We start from the raw sequence: 14447 nt of genomic DNA on the forward strand, positions 1-14447 counted from the left end.
CTATAGTGGATCAGATTGCACGGATTAATTGTTCGCCTCAAGACTATGTGTGCATTAAAGTAAATCTCGATTTGTTCCATGTAAACAGGAATTTCTGAATAGTTATAGAACAAATCGAAATCAATATATAGCGCAGAGATTCATACACACCTGTCATCATTTATTACATCAACTGCTATTAAACAAACTGTTCTTGGCTTTAAATGATAAGAAAGTTGTGAAGATAGTTTAGTTATTTTCTATAAAAGCTATGCATTGTCTGTATTTAATATCTTTAATTCATTAATATTAATTATTTTTAATACCTTTATTCAGCGAAGCATTAAACTGATCAAAAGTGTGACAGTAAAGACATTTATAATGATACAAAATATTTAAATGCTGTTCTTTTGATTTTTCTATTCATCTGTGAATCCTGAAAAATAAATGCATCACAGTTTCCACAAAAATATTGTGCAGCACAACTGTTTTCAACATTATAATAATCAGAAATGTTCCTATGATTTCTGAAGGATCACATGACACTGAAGACTGCAGTAATGATGCTGAAAATACAGCTGCGCATCACAGAAATAAATTACAGTTTAACAGATATCACATAGAAAACAACTGTTTAAAATCATAATAATATTTCACATTTTTACTGTATTTTTGATCACACACTTGCAGCCCTAAGAGACTCTTTTAAGAGCACGTGTTGCATATGCTATTAGTTCAAGATAATTTTTCACCACATCAGACAGGCCACACAAACCGACAACTCTCTCCACACAAGTGTGACTAAAGCAGAGGCCATTTGATAAGCTTTATCTTCACCTTTATAGCAAAACTATCCATCAATATCATAAAGCATCTCTAACTACCTTCAAAACGCCTGAAATGATCATCATTTCTCCCAAATCTTTCATCTTCTCGCCCACGTACAGTACAATGGCGTTACGGAGCCGCTTGTAATCGGATGAGACTCCAAAGCGCGGCCGAGCAAAGGCAGCCCAGCTGGGACATGTGTCCCGATCCGGCCCTTCTACACCTTCTTGTGGTCTTTTTTTGTGCGTTTGGCCTCAGGCTGCGACGCCAAAGTCTCATCTGCTTTTGGAGACTGGTTTCTTTCTCTAGAATAATGATACCTTTAAGCGAACTCCCTTTGTCAAGCGCAGGGATCCCGTTTCTCTTTTGAAACCTCTTTCCCCTCTTTCTTTTTCTTTCTATTCTCTGCCGCCTCTCCTGTGCTGCGGTGAAAGGCCGTGCCTTCAGTTGTTAAAGTGATGTGTAAAAAATGATTGAGGGCTTCACCGCCGTCCGTCAACGCGATATTCACCCGCAAGCGACGCTGACACCAATCCAGCACCTGAAAAACAGCCAGAAGATGGAAAAGAAAAAGAATAGAGGGTAAAATATGTTGAGATTCTTGCTGAGGTGGATAATTGACCCCCTGATTGACCCTTTGCTGCAAAAAAACGACTTTCTTCCTCAGTATTTTTGTCTGGTTTTCCAGTACGGATACCTCAACATTCATAAATCAAATCAGAACTTTACAAATGCAGTCAGAAAAATAATCGTGTTTTGTCTTTGAGTTAAGAATATTTTTCTGATGCCATCAGCTGATATTTTGAGCCGTGTTTCCAGTGTTTTTTTTTGTCATTCATATATATATATATATATATATATATATATATATATGTGCGAATTTCAAAATGAGAAATATTGCCTTGGAAGCAAGCTTAAACTTTATATATTTCTAGTATATATTTTATTTCAGTTATTTAAAGCATTGAAAATGCTTTTTGATGATCTTAATTTTAGTTTTGGTTATCTATAATAACTTTACTGTAAACATTATGATCAGTAAATCATGGCAATACATGAAGAGTTCATTTGCAAAAACATAACTCAACAATTTTCAAAAATCAGGTTTTTTCATTTTGCATTCCAGTTAATCTCAATCAAACTGCAGTCAGGTTATTTTGATCAGGTTAAAAAACAAAAACTAACTAACACAAAAACATGATAACATAATAAAAAACATGATTTTTGAGTTATCTGTTTTTGCAAATAAACTCTTCATATGTTTTTCCACTACTTTAACTCATCAAATTAATTTAACCCATTTCATTTAATTTCATTCTTGACTTTTAAGCTGAAATGAATTACAGTTAATTTATATACTTTAAGGCAGCAACTGAAGCTAAAGTAAAGACTGAAACAGGCTTGTTTTCTTGGCAAACATACTGCAATAATCTTTGCTTCATTTACAACCGCATTATAATTGTTGCAGTGCACGAGTAAAGTCTACAGTTGTTCTTCAAAATGCATCTGAACGTGAAGACGTCGCTGCAGACGAGCGTCTCTCCTGGAGTTTGAACAGCTGTCTGCAGACATCCACAGCAGCTGTGCGCTAAAACACATCTCTATCTGCATCAGATTTTGTTTGTGGACACACTTTAGACGGCAAGTGTTAGTAACATGATGAGAGTGCGTTTCAAAGGCACGGACGAATCGGCCATCAGGACTGAATGGAGCGTCGGCTGTGACGCCAGAGCTGGATGGACAGGTGCGACGCACAGGTGCAAACACACACGTACATGTGTACGCCGACTGTGACCTCTAACATGGGCCGGTTTACACTCCACTCAATAAATGCATTGAATGAGGCTTAAATCTGAGATTGTCCCCTCACATTGGATTGTTTTTGGATGACAAGGGCTCCGTTCTGAAACCTGTAGTGAGCTGCCTTGATATAACTGAAATGCAATGCTCTACATAAGCATCACGCATACCAAATATAGTGTTAAAACAGTCAATTTTGGATCATATTTACCTGTGCAGGGCATTCTAGGACATAATCTGACATTTTCAATTATTATCTGAGCCACTTTCATATGTGGAAATAAATCAGAAATGTATCAGATCTTTGCGATGTGACTTCAGTGTCAGAGTTCATGTGATCTTGATGTCAGTCGGACAAACTCATAATTGGTTCAACATGAATCATAAAATAATAGAAGTATTAAGTAGAAAGTGCTAAAAACATAGGCCTATATATTGAAGTACTCACTACAAAAATGATTTTCTTATTTTGTGTTTTTGTCTTGTTTTCTTGTATGAATAACTAAGCATTGTTAAATCAAGATTTAACTTTTTAAGATTTAAGTGAGAAGCAAAATTATGTACATTAAGTCTTGTTTTCTGAGAAATTGTATAAAAATTAAGTAAGTTAGTCATGTGAGGTCAGAAAATTTCTTTTGGAATTAAGTTTATTTTTTCGTCATTTTGCTTCTGAGTGAATGTGAAAATGATTTATACTGGAAAACAAGACAAAAATAATAGAAAATCATTTTTGCAGTGCATTGTTGTGAAACAATGATGAGAAGTTAAAAAAATAACAAATCAAGATACTTTTACTTGAGAAGCAAAATAGCTAAGTTTTGTTCTCTGAAAAAAAAATGATAAAGATGTTTGTTTTATGCTTAAAAAAATAAACAAATCTGTCAGTGGTGTCAGAAAAATAATCTTGTTTTTTGAATGTCATATAAAACAAAATATGATATTGTATGATATTATTAAATTTGTTTGTTGAGTGTTTTATGCTTAGCACATTTTAAGGGTGAACAACCTCACAAAAAAAGACTGTTTTGAGCAGAAAAAGCAGTCCTGGTATCTTACTGAAGCAAGCTGTGAAGGAAGACGCTCTGAATCAGACTGTTGAGTGAGGGGCTCTTCCTCACATATGGAAACACTCAAAGCTTGATAGAGTTCACATGGGTGCCGGAGGACAGACACACGCAGCCTTCAGCTCATGCACTTCATGCATTCGGATTAGAAAGGGAATTTGGATTAAAGGTCACCTATTTTGCCCCCTATTACAAGATGTAATATAAGTCTCAGGTGTCCCCAGAGTCTGTGAATTTTCAGCTCAAAATACCCCACAGATCATTTATTATATCATTTTGAAAATGCCTTTTGAGTGGAAGCAGAAACGGGCTGTTTTTGTGCATGTCTCTTTAAATGCAAATGAGCTGCTGCTCCCTGCCCGCTTTTGCAGAATAGGGCTGTGCCTTTACAGCTGGTACCTCAGATAAAACCATCTGTTTGGTTTTGATTATCATGTCTATCATGCTGAAATCATGCGTTCTAAAGCCATATCAATTTAAACTTCTGATATACGGTTTTCTGAGCGCACACATCTGAAGCGAACGCACAGAAAGCAGCCGTCACACGGCATGTGAGTACTAAACTAAGTTCTCTTTCTTGTCTTATTGCACTTAAACTGCAAAAACTGTTTATGTTAAAAACACTCATAAGTTAGAAAAACACCGTCGGTTATGTTTATGAAGGTAAACAGCTGGGAAAGAAATCACATGTTTATATTAGATCGGTGTATTAAGTGACAGCAGCGTAATATACAGTAGCTACAGCTGTCTACGCTGTTAATATGACCCAAAAAATTAAATAAAAGCAGAAAAACACTCACTGATCTGGACTAAATAATGTCTATAGCTTTAATAAGACGACATTTCTTACTTGAATGCTGCTTTTAAATGCTCTGGCATGAAGATAAACACAGCGGATTGTATGTTTGCGGCTCACTCGGGGCGGGGTCTCTGCTAATACAGCTGTGTCCGTCAACAGTCGTGGGCGGGGCTTGTAAAATGTGATGTCACATTTTATGGATTCTGTGAACGGCTTAAAAATGGTTTAAACAAGGAGTGGGTAGATTTTTATCATTATAGGGTGGTTGTATACACACAAGGCCAACACACATTTATGTTCAAACAACTTAAAAAGTGAAAAAGTGAATTTTGCATAATAGGTGCCCTGGTGCTGTCTGTAATTTTCTTTGACTGTTCTAAAGCATAAAAATACCTTAATGTGTTACCGGATATTTAGGAAACATGCTCAGTTCACATAGTTGTTTCTCTTGTTCTGTGTCAGAATGTCTGTTTTTGTTTTGGTCTGCGTGTCTCCACCCACTGACAGTTTACCCAATAGTATTTCAACACCCCAGCTTGCCAGTTGCTGGAAAACACAGCTTATCAGAGCCATGGAAGCCAGCAGACGAACTGAGTCAGAGATGGAAGAAGGGGTGGGAGAAACATTTCTAAGTTGGACTGCAGTACCCATTTCAACCTCTAGCTGTCAATATTACATACTGCACCTTTAAATAATGGAGGGGCGACACAGGAACTGTCTCTGGGACAATCATAAAAACCACAGTGCAGCCCTGTTTATCAAACTCTATCACTGCTTATGCTGCAAACTCAGGTTACCGTAGAAATGAGTATCTGTTTGATATGCTATCAAAGAACTGATTCCCTGAATTCCAGCAGATGAACTACAGTAACCAACTATAATCTTTCAACAAGGACACACCTCAGCTGATATCATTAAACGCATTAGACAAATTCATTATTCAATATTGTCCTTCATGAAAAACATTCTAAAATGTATGAATAAATGAGTAAATAGAGTTTAAGTCAATCATCACTTGTACTATTGATCATAGTGCTAGTGAGGATGAAAGTGGAGCGTTTGCGCTCCTGAAATGTCTTTTTAATTTTGGTTTTTCATATAAAAAGGAAGAAAACATCTAGCAACCACCCAATGACACAGAACACCATAGTAACCACATAGAAACACCCTGGCAGCCACACAGAACACCCTAGCAACCGCATACCAATGACCAAACACTATAGAATCCACTAAGAACACCCTAGCAACCACCTAGCCACACCCCAGCAATGACACAGAAAACCCTAGCAACCACATACAACAACCTAGAAACTGCATAGCAACTCTCTGGCAATGACACAGAACACCATAGAGTATGTATAGCAGCTACACATCATCTAAAAAGAACACCCTAGCAACCGCATAGCAATGCCCTGTCAGCCACACAAAACACCACTGCAACCACATACCAATGCCCAAACACTCTAGCATCCACAAAGAACACCCTAGCAACCACATAGAACACCCTAGAAACTGCATACTAACACCCTGGCAACTGCACAGAACACCATAGCAACCACACAGAACATCACAGCAACTGCATAGCAACCACCTAACAACTACCAAGAGCACCCTAGACAACAACGTATAGCAATGCCCTGGCAACCACATAGAATACTGTAGCAACTGCATATCAATGCCCTGGTAACCTCATAGAACACCCTAGAAACTGCATACTAACACCCTGGCAACCAAACAGAACACCCTAGTAACTGCATACCAATGCCCTGGAAACCAAAAAGAACACCATACCAACCGCTTATCAGCCAGCTAACAACCACCTAGCAACATACTAAAAAGCACTCACTTATGAAAATCAAAAGCAGAAACCCAGCATTACAGCAGAAAATGTTACACAGTTCAGCACCACTTGTAAAAACAGCACAGAATGTAAAAATTGAGTTTAAAATGTAGGTTCCACGTGTTGTGTCTGTTCTTAAACTAATGGTTGTGAAATTGTGTGTCCAAATATTTACTCAAACATAAGTCTAAGAGGATTATGAGTCCATTTCTCCAGCTCAAAGCCAAGCTACAGGCCTGGCAGCGTTCCACATCTGATGGGACTTTAAATAGCGGCTGTGGATCTTTCACACCGTCTGTAATAGAGCTGGAACACAGCCAACCTGGAAACAGCTTTATTCTTCACTTCCTCTGACCTTGGCATGTAAATTACATTTTTATATTCTAACAACACTCAATGTCAAGGCCAGAGACACAGACAGAGCTCCGCTTCGCTCATTTAGAGATAATTATCAACGTGATCAACAGTAGAAGTTTGTTTTTGCTGCTTTGTGATTATCATCACCTTATATGCTTTGATTGTTATCACATGAGGGTTCAAGGACTGATTGTTTCATCCGAGACGTCTGGTAGTGACATGTCCCGCTTGTGGTGTTGAAATACAGCTATAAAAAAAACACAACACTACCAACTGCATAACACCACGCTGGTAACAGTACAGAACACCTTAGCAACCACATAGCAATGCCCTGGAAACCACATAGAACACATTAGCAACTGCATAGCAATGCCCTGGCAACCATAAAGAACACCTTAACAACCACATAGCAACACCCTGGCAACCATACAGACGTCTGATAGCAACGTGTCCCACTTGTGATGTTGAGCTATAAAGACTCCATACACTAGCAACCACAAAGAGTACTCTAGCAACTGCATAACACCACCCTGGCAACAGTACAGAACACCTTAACAACCACTTAGCAACACCCTGGCAACCACACAGATGTCTAATAGCGGCATGTCCCACTTGTGGTGCTGAAATACAGTTATAAAAACACAACAGTCTAACAACCACATAACCAGACAGAATACCTTTACAACCACTTAGCAACACCCTGCCAATCACACAGACGTCTGTTAGCGATGTGTCTCACTTGTGGTGTTGAGCAATAAAAACACCACATCCTCGCAACTGCATAACAATGGCCTGGCAACCAGACAGAACACCTTAATAACCACTTAGGAACACCCTGGTAACAACGCAGATGCCTAATAGCAACATGTCCCGCTTGTGGTGTTGAGCAATAAAACACCACACTCTAGCAACCATATAGAACGCTCTAGCAACTGCATAACACCACCCTGGCAACAGTACAGAACACCTTGACAACCACTTAGCAACACCCTGGCAAGCACACAGATGTCTAATAGCGGTGTCTCCCACTCGTGGCGTTGAAATATAGCTATAAAAACACAACACTCTAACAACCTCATAACTCCCTGCCAACCAGACAAAACACCTTAACAACCCCTGAAAACCACACAGAGGTCTGATAGCAACTTGTTCCACTCGTGGTGTTGAGTTATAAAAGCACCACACCCTTGCAACCACATAACAACAGCCTGGCAACCAGACAGAACACCTTAACAACCACATAGGAACGCCCCGGCAACCACACAGACGCCTGATAACAATGCATCCTGCTTGTGGTGTTGAAATACAACTATAAAACAACACTCTTGCAACCACACAGAACACCCTAACAACTGCATAGCAACGCCCTGGCAACCACACAGACGCCTGATAACAATGCATCCTGCTTGTGGTGTTGAAATACAGCTATAAAAACACAACACTACCAACTGCATAACACCACGCTGGTAACAGTACAGAACACCTTAGCAACCACATAGCAATGCCCTGGAAACCACATAGAACACATTAGCAACTGCATAGCAATGCCCTGGCAACCATAAAGAACACCTTAACAACCACATAGCAACACCCTGGCAACCATACAGACGTCTGATAGCAACGTGTCCCACTTGTGATGTTGAGCTATAAAGACTCCATACACTAGCAACCACAAAGAGTACTCTAGCAACTGCATAACACCACCCTGGCAACAGTACAGAACACCTTAACAACCACTTAGCAACACCCTGGCAACCACACAGATGTCTAATAGCGGCATGTCCCACTTGTGGTGCTGAAATACAGTTATAAAAACACAACAGTCTAACAACCACATAACCAGACAGAATACCTTTACAACCACTTAGCAACACCCTGCCAATCACACAGACGTCTGTTAGCGATGTGTCTCACTTGTGGTGTTGAGCAATAAAAACACCACATCCTCGCAACTGCATAACAATGGCCTGGCAACCAGACAGAACACCTTAATAACCACTTAGGAACACCCTGGTAACAACGCAGATGCCTAATAGCAACATGTCCCGCTTGTGGTTTTGAGCTATAAAAACACCACACTCTAGCAACCATATAGAACGCTCTAGCAACTGCATAACACCACCCTGGCAACAGTACAGAACACCTTGACAACCACTTAGCAACACCCTGGCAAGCACACAGATGTCTAATAGCGGTGTCTCCCACTCGTGGCGTTGAAATATAGCTATAAAAACACAACACTCTAACAACCTCATAACTCCCTGCCAACCAGACAAAACACCTTAACAACCCCCTGAAAACCACACAGAGGTCTGATAGCAACTTGTTCCACTCGTGGTGTTGAGTTATAAAAGCACCACACCCTTGCAACCACATAACAACAGCCTGGCAACCAGACAGAACACCTTAACAACCACATAGGAACGCCCCGGCAACCACACAGACGCCTGATAACAATGCATCCTGCTTGTGGTGTTGAAATACAACTATAAAACAACACTCTTGCAACCACACAGAACACCCTAACAACTGCATAGCAACGCCCTGGCAACCACACAGACATCAGATAGCAACGCATCCCACTTGTACCGATGAAATACAGCTATAAAAACACAACACTCTAGCAACCACATAACAACGGCCTGGCAACCAGACAGAACACCTTAACAACCACATAAGAATCCCCCAGCAACCACACCGACGTCTGATAGCGACACATCCCGCTTGTGGCCTTGAAATACAGCTATAAAAACAGAAGCTTCAGTAATATGAGAGATATGACGCAATCAAACGTTCCTTTCCTCCAGAAAACACAAACACCGTAATAATTAACCTCTTATCCAGCCAAAATTATCTAAGAGAAGAACACATGCCGTTCATATTCAGCCTAATTGCACTGCTATTTTTAGATCATGCAGTCTTAATTATTAGTAATGGCCATTCATTGTGTTGAGGAGCTAGAATAACAGTAAGGTAACGGATAGCTTCCAGAACACATGTAGGTGAGCCAAGCACAACAAAGAGCAACTGACGGCTTTATTAGGATCTGTGGCCTGTGCTGCTTTGATGCTGCTGCTGATTTATACGCTGGGTGGAGGTCATCGCTTCAGCTTCACCACACCTTAACACCATTTGTCACTGATACTGTACTCCATTATGATGCCGATACTATATACACATGTAGATAATGCTGTACAGCATGACCTGAAGAGCTGTGAGTGATGTTCACAAGACCTCAGGCACGAGAAAAACAACACTTTCTGAAGAACGTGTTATATGTAATATGAATTTCTATGTTATGTGGTTGCTAGGGTGCTCTACTGGGGTGGTTGCAATACAGTTGCTAGGAAGTTGTTAGGGTAATCTGCGTGTTTTCCAGGGCATTGCGATAAAGTTGTTAAGGTGTTCAACTATGCAGTTGCTAGGATGTCCTAGGTGGTTGCTAGGGTGTTCTGTATGGTTTCCGGGGCATTTCTATACAGTTGCTAGGATGGCCTAGGTGGTTGCTAGGGAGTTGCTAGGGTTTTCTGTATGGTTTTCAGGGTGTTGTTATAAAGTTACTAGAATCTTTTATGCAGTTGATATACAGTTGCTAGTGTGTCTTTTATCCAAAGCGACACACCCATCTGTAAGTCGCTTTGGATAAAAACATCTAAGTGAATAAATGTAAATGTGTTCTGGGTGGTTGCTAGGGTGTTCAGTGTGGTTTCCAGAGCATTGCTGTACAGTAGCTAGGGTGTTCTAGTTTACTGCTATACAGTTAAGATTTTTTGGTGGTTTCCACAGCATTGATATACAATTGCTAGATTGTGCTAGGTGGTTGCTAGGAAGTTGCTAGGGTGTTCTAGGTGGTTGCTAGGGTGTCTTTTATTCAATTCAACTTAAACACCAATTTCTGTTTTATCCAAGTTGCTTTAGATAAAAACATCTTCTAAATGATTAAATACAAATGTATTCTGGGTGGTTGCTAAGAAGTTGCTAGGGTGTTCTGTATGGTTTCCAGGGTGTTGCTATACAGTTGCTTGGGTGTTATAGATGGCTGCTGTGCAGTTTCTAAGGTGTCTTTTATCCAGAGCAAATTACACTCATTTGTAAGTCAGTTTGGATAAAAGTGTCTGCTAAATGAATAAGTGTATTGAGGGTGGTTGCTATGCAGTTGCTAAGGTGTCTTTTATCCAAAGCCAGTTTGTAATTTGTTCTAATATCAGACTAATATGGCGCCACATTAAAGGGATCGTTTACCTAAAATTTTTATCATTAATTATCCTCATGTTGTTCCAAACCTACATAAATTTCTTTCTTTAGTTGAACAAATACAAAAGAAGATACTTGTTGGTAACCAAGTCAATGGCTACCAGAGTGTTATCGGTGGCTGCTTTTGTGTTCAACAGAAGATAGAAAGATAGAAACTCATACAGGTTTGGACCTGAATGAATGATATCAGAAATTTCATTTTTCTGTGAACCATCCCTTTAAGGGATGTGGCCGGAAGAATTGGAGGCATGGACATAGAAACTGTCTCCCTCATTATTTGCTCTGCCACCTTGTCATATTTTGGACCTCTAGAAGCATCGATGACCTTGAGAAGCCTCGCCCCGGCCCCATGATTTCTGAGAGGATCTCACAGCCAAACATGATCCGCTGGTGTCCAGCAGACCAGCTGCTGCGGCTCCTGAGAGCCACATAATATCCTGTGGATATAGAGTGACACGGATCCAGCGTGTGGCTTAACTCTGGCTGCTTTGATCCTCCTGCTGCAGGTGCTGCCAACTCCACGCACTCTACACTTGCGTCGCTGCAACCTGCGGCCGCTGCCGGATTAGCTCGGGACCTGGAGGAATTGGAGGCCGAAATCGGATCCGGTTCGGGCTCAGATCAATTCCTGGGTCCGTCAGTGCTAAACATCCCCGGCACTTCCTCCTCCAATTAGAGCAACCTTGTTACATGTAAGTCAAGACTAAGTCCGTGTACTCCATGCATTTAGCGTGCCGGTGGGCCGTGCTGAATGCTAGAGGTTAGCATCAAAATAGCACTCAGGAAATATGAACAGTGCATGAGAAATCAAGGACGATGAGAACATCAACATCAGGCTTAAAGTTGAGTTTACAGATGGCAAACAATTACCAATATCGTACTAGTTTCAGAACAACAAACTCACGCTTGCATGATATTTGAAATTGTTTGTCACGTACAAACCAAAATTGTCAACTTAAGATTTCAGTTTAAGGATTTAACACTCAGGATTAAACTGTGTTGCCTTCATTGCCAAGTGAACATGAACAAGTGAACAAAAACAAAACAAATCAAAATTAAGGAAAATAAAATAATTCAAATTTAGAAATATTATATATCTATATATTTATATCTCTATCTATCTATCTATGATTTGCAAAAATAAAAAAAAATTTAAATATCAAGTTGTTTGCCAAAAAAATAAAAAATAAATAAAAAATCTAAATAAAAACAAAAAGTCAATTATTTCCCCCAATTATAAGTTTTTTAAAAATTAAAAATAATAAATAATAAAAACAAACAAACAAACAAACAAATAAATAAAAATTTAAAACCCCTGAAGATGAATGCAAAAAATCTAAAAGATTCTTGAAAAATTCTGAAAGTTCACATTATTTGCAAATTAAAAATAAATAAATAAATAAATAAAATTAAAAATAGATGAATATATTATAAAATTATATTATAAAATCAAATCATTTATATTATAATAAAATCAAAAGATCACGTCATTTGTATATTTGTATATATACATATACATATGTATATATATATACTGTACAAATGACGTGATCTTTTGATCAATAACGATCGTTTTTGCAATAACTTGATCTTTTTAATGTGTATATATATATATATATATATATATATATACACATTAAAAAGATCAAGTTATTGCAAAACATAATTAAAATTAAATTAAAACAAAAAGGTTATTTGCAAGAAATACATTAATGGTGAAGATGCAATAAATAGTCCCATCCATGTGTAATGTAGTAATCTGGAATGTCAGCAGATCTCGGTGAGCACCAGTCCTCCTCCGGAGCGGCCAACACGCCCCTGTGGGAGCCGTCATGAGCAGCAGCTGGTGCAGCTCAAAGCTCACAGGTACCATAACAAAGTGCTGGCATGTTATGAGTTCATGTCTGCTGGAGTCACAAAGGGTTGCAAACACAATCAGGCCTGACAGCAGAGAGTCCGGGGCTTATACAGACAGCGCAGGGGCTGCAAACCAGCACTTAGTCGACCGCAGCACGTCTGTCTTGTGCAAACCCACCATCAGGAATGAAACGCTTGGGAGCTGCTCCCTCGAATTCCCTGCATCATTCCCAGATTGGTGCAGGCCACCGGACATTAGGACTCCTGTTAGCATTGAGCGTTCTGGAGCTCTGCCAACACTGATCTACTGTAAAAATAAACATTTAAAAAGGTCAAGTTATTTGCAAAAAAAAAAAAAAAACATCCCCGAATGGTCACATTATTTGCAAAAACATTAAATCAGAAAGATCAAGTTATACTGCAATAAAATTACATTCAGAAATGTATTAAAATGTAAAAGTTATTTGCCAAAAAAAAATAAATCAGAAAGGTCAAATTATTAGCAAAATTCACAAAAATATCAAGTTTAAAGAGCTTTGCTTTTGAGTAAAAAAAAACCTGTAAGAAAGGAAAGAAATCACAAACGAGATCTCATCAATATTTCAATGAGAGCAAATGTAGACAATGTGCTTCTCAGATGTTTCTCCTGAGAATAAAAGTTTCAGAATTGATTCAAAAGTCAGAAATCTCAAACATTTCCCGTCAAATGATCCGAGCTCCTTCACATTCGTTTTACAGCTCTTAACTCTTACTGTATGACAACTATTGACTCATTTGTGTCTATTTTTATTTCAGGAATTCCAAGAAACATCTGAGACAAAGTTGATACTTCAATGACTCATAACTCATTAAATCTCCTTAAATCAATGAAAGAGCAGAGCAATAACATTTTCCTCTGGATAACAATATTGACTTGATTTCACCTGAACCGCTTCATTCCAAAAGAGACTCTCTTTCATCATCAGCTGACAGGCCTTTCATTGGCTTGGCTTTTGGACTTCTGCGGTAAAAATAGAAAGGCAAGCCGTCATTAATTCGACACACAACCCTGAATACCGTCCTTCTATGGCGATGAAAGTCCAAACATATCTTTGCTCTTTAACTTTATACATTTCTTATCTGCGTTTATCAGCTGAAGCAGCACACCCAGAGTATCTGACACCATGACAGCACGGCCATTGACTCGCCAGCAGACCAACGCAAGCCTACCTGACGATAGTAACACAGATGATGACATAATTTACACCTGCTCAGGTAACACAGGTGGGCCAGTATCCTGCAAAGAGAGTGGTAAAAGTGCAATGGAAAAAGAAACATGTCAATGTCAGCATACAAGATAACAGCAATTATCTAGTCAAAAAAATGTGTTTACCTGCAGTATTGACATGCTAAACCCAACCATTTAATGAAATAAAATCGAAACGCTGTTAAGTAGAGGACAAATCACTGTGTCCAAATGTAACCTGTCCTAGATTGTTTAATAGCCTCATCTACAACTCATGTAAGATCTGTTTTATAATCAATATTATTAGCACTTATAATTTTAGTGATAACCTCTAAAACTAAGTACAATGAAAAACATTTGGTGTTGGATTCACATTGAAACTACTTTCACTCAGAAATTGCTGGTAACTTTTATGAATAATTACACAGAAACAGCAAGTAACAC

General features: G+C 38.9%; 1 long non-coding RNA gene across 1 annotated transcript; it reads left to right on the top strand.

Moving 5' to 3' along the window:
* Positions 1–11211: 11211 nt before the first annotated feature.
* LOC131548759 (uncharacterized) lies at positions 11212–13716 on the top strand. Its single transcript, XR_009273236.1, has 3 exons — positions 11212–11613; positions 12693–12787; positions 13574–13716. It is a non-coding gene; the product is annotated as an uncharacterized LOC131548759 (long non-coding RNA).
* The last annotated feature ends 731 nt before the right edge of the window (positions 13717–14447 follow it).

This window comes from Onychostoma macrolepis, chromosome 10 (genome assembly GCF_012432095.1).
Source record: "Onychostoma macrolepis isolate SWU-2019 chromosome 10, ASM1243209v1, whole genome shotgun sequence".
NCBI classification, from domain to species: Eukaryota; Metazoa; Chordata; class Actinopteri; order Cypriniformes; family Cyprinidae; genus Onychostoma; species Onychostoma macrolepis.